This window comes from Furipterus horrens, unplaced genomic scaffold (genome assembly GCF_987537825.1).
Source record: "Furipterus horrens unplaced genomic scaffold, mFurHor1.1.pri manual_scaffold_5, whole genome shotgun sequence".
NCBI classification, from domain to species: Eukaryota; Metazoa; Chordata; class Mammalia; order Chiroptera; family Furipteridae; genus Furipterus; species Furipterus horrens.
In genome coordinates, this window is record NW_028327175.1 from 98,357,910 (window position 1) to 98,361,675 (window position 3,766).

The following is a 3,766-nucleotide window of genomic DNA, read 5'->3' on the forward strand; positions in this document are numbered from 1 at the left end:
AGACACCGGAACCCCAACTCCAACTTGATATTTAAGGGGGCCCTTGCTTGGCTTACATTAAAAAGTAAGATGACAAAACATTCTTTTTGGGATACCTAAACTGAGAGGCTACCATTCCATCTGAAGCAAAGAAAGTAAAATCTTGGAACCTGGAGAGAAGTGACTGATGGTGGGACCCAGACACAGGGACCCCACACACCTGCTTTACCATCCTCACTTGGTGAGTTTGTAGAGTTCTTGATGGCCTGTGGTGTGTATGGTAAACCCTATGACTTCTACAGAAAAACAAAATCACTGATATTCGGAGTTCAGAGACTGGATTCCAAGCCAAGTCCTCCACATGGTGCTGTGTCCTCCTAGGAAAGTCATTTTCCCTGTTTGGGCCACCCATTTGCAAACGCCCATTTCCAGCTACAATATTCTGAACTCTTAAGGTCCTGGGTAAGCTACCTAGATACTTTTGGTCTTAATTTCTCAGTGTGAGGGATTAGGAAGATGACTTTCTGGCAGTTTGTGTAAGCATCAGAAATGGTTCTGAAAAGGTGCACATAGTATATATGTAACGGGGGGGGGGGGGCGTGTAATAGCAAATAACAATTACTTCGAAGTGCAGGCACTTCCAGGACTATTTGCACATCCTACTCCCTACCCATCAAACGGGGCTTTCACGCCCTCTCCTGCTACCCTCTGACAGCGTTGCCAGTGCCTTCCACATAACGTTTTTCCTCCCTAACCAGCGCTTTGGTTGATTTAGTCTGATTGTATCTCAACTTCAGGTTCACCTTCAAACACTATCTTTTAACTCTCCTCTGACTCCACTCTGGAACCTGCAGGCCAGGTACTTTCACCCACCCAGCTTTGGATCCCAGACCCTAGTTCATCGAGAAGCTGGTTCCCAATCTGACTCCCTCTTTCCGGTAGAGTTTTGTAGCAGTTTCCCACTGGGAGGAGCCCAGATCTGAACCTCAATTCCCTGCTTGGACCCAGTCACCCCAACTCTTACCTGGCCTCCTCCCCAGGATGTGTGAGCCTATCCCCTGTACCCCCAGTCATGTCTATTGGCCCAATGCAGATGCTGCCTCTTGCCTGACACTACCCCAAGTATCTGCAAGGCCAGGGGCACTCTGTCTCAAGGGTTTGCTGGCTACGACAGAACTGATGTCAATATGGACATTGTTTGCTGCAAGCCTGAGCTCCCTCTAGATCTTCAAACACTTATGTGGACTGTGGGTCCCTCTCTCTATTGGACCCTCTGGCCAGGTGTGCCCTTGTCTTTCTCCCTCCTCTTCAATCCCAGTGTGCTGACATTGTATTTGCTATTGGAAAGCCCAGCAGAAATATGACATCTCTAGGCGGTGTTACTTCTCCATGATTTCTTGCTAAGGGGAGACCAATTTTAAACCTCCACTGTGTTCTGCATGAAGGAGCTGATGATTTCACTGTCTACCTATATTTGTTTTATAAAAGGAGAAAAGTGGACTGACTGGGAAAATCTCATGAAATAAACCACTATTCATTATATAAATGAATACAATTATTTTCATGCATGTAACTGGAAACATGTCTCTTCTGTTCTCTGGGTCTATTACAAAAAATGTAACCCAAGTCACAACATTTTCTGAGAAACCCTTGTGTGAGTCTTCAAAAAATAAGAAAGTGTTTCTAGGGACATTTACTCCAGGGCCTCTTCAAATGAACCAATTATTTTAAACAGTATCTTTGGTTAATAAAAATAAAAGGATAATGTCTTCCCTTACCCAGCCTCCTAGTCCTTTGCATGAATGGAGGTTCAAAGAAAAGGCAAAACCCTTTTTACTTGCAACCAGTGCTGACTGGGATGCTAAAGATTGTGTAAAGAATACCTTTTAAAAATAAATGGATTGTCTGTATTGAAGAAACCCTTTTTTAGCCTCATTTTAGTCATTTCTGTAGTGTAGCCCATTGCCCTACACTAACAGACATTTCTGCTATGTACCTGATTTGTGCCACTGTAGTAACCTCTAGTGACCTTGATGGAGTCAAGCCAGGCTTTAGTTTCCCTCTCACATGTCCCAAAATACAGCCCTTACTCCACTTTGTCATCATGGGCCTCTATGATGGTCACCATTGCAGGCTCTTCAGGGATGCTGGTTGTCAGTAGCAGATGCAGAAAATCAAGATATGGCGTCAAGAGAGCTGTTGTGTGCTACCCATTTCCAGGCCACCTGTCCTCCCATCTTCCTCCCTTCTTTTGCACGGGGGATCCAATCTTCTTGCCTGTTGTTCAATGGGGACCTCTGCATCCAGCGAAATCAATCATTCCTTCAAGATATTTAGTGATGATTAGGTTGGCAGAGGCTAGCAAACCAAGGCATTAAGTTCCATTTCTGAACATGCCTTTATATATTATGTCTCTGAAAATCTGAACGCAGCTACTTCCAGCCTGCTTTGTATTCCCACGCTAAGGAGTAAAAATGGTGGGGGCAGCTGGGATTAAGGGTTAATTATGGAATCCCTTTTTACTCCACTCCCCAATGGATAGTAGGCACTGTGTAAAGAGGGTCAGGGCAGGGAGTCATTAACACTTGCTTTGTCCACCACAGGCCACGTGCTTTCCAGAGCCTCAGGTGCAGGCTTCTCCTTTAGTATGAAAGAAAGCTGTATGTTTCAGAGTTGGTTTTTTGTTTTTGTTTTTGTTTTTAGAGCAATGTTAGATGAAAACAACAACAACAACATAGCAGCAGGGCTGGTTATCAGGAAGGCTGAGGGAGAGCTGTCACAGAAAGGCATGTAGACCCCGCTCTCAACCAGGAAGAGGGTGTCATTGCATTTAACTAAATTCTACATTCAGTTTCTAAATTGTGACATTTAAAAATTTAAAGTAGATGTAAAACATTTTCATTTTGTCATAAAAAGTGTCAATCTTTATAAGGAATAGAAACATTCCCCTTACTGCCATCCCCCCCCCAGAACTCTGTAATTGTCCCTTTAATTAGGTGCTCATTAATAAATCTATCCTGTTCTCAAATCCCCGCGTACTTGGTACAGTAGTTCATTAGCACAGGAAGAGCCAATTTAGATTTCCTCAGATAATAGCATCTGTTGCTAATCAAATTGAGGCAGGATCTGCAAATCTAAAGATGGACAAGCTGTTGTTGGGGAAGGTCAGGACAGGAAAGATCATCTTTAAAATTACAGTCCCTCATCCTCATTATAAGAGGCCTTCTGATGTCAAGTGTAGTGCCTTATGTTCCCCATTTAAACATTTCTATTGATCAGAATATATGAGTTGATTCAGAACTTGTCAAATCTTGTCATCATACCTGAAAGCAATAGGGAGTCACTACCAATGGACTCTCTGAAATCCATGCATTCATTTACTCATACAGTTACTATTGATTGAGCTCCCATCCTGTTGCCTTGTGCCAGGCCTTGGTGCTGTGGAAGGGGAAGCAAGATACAGGGAAGACATTCTGAATTCTGCATCCCTCCATGTGAAGAAATGTGGGACCACACATGTCACCCCCAAATGTTGCCAAAGCCACCACCACCACACATATTCATTCATTCATTCATTCATTCATTCATTCTTTGAGCAAATACTATGAGCCAGGAACCACTGTGCATACCAGAGATATAACTGTGAACAAACCAATGTCCCTGCCTGTAGGGAGCTTACATTCTTGGTGAGGAGCAGACCAGTGATAACCTAGAAGGTAGTAAAGGTACTCTGAAGACATTAAATCAGAGGAATAAAATAGATTGAGAGAGGCAGGAGCTGTGAGGG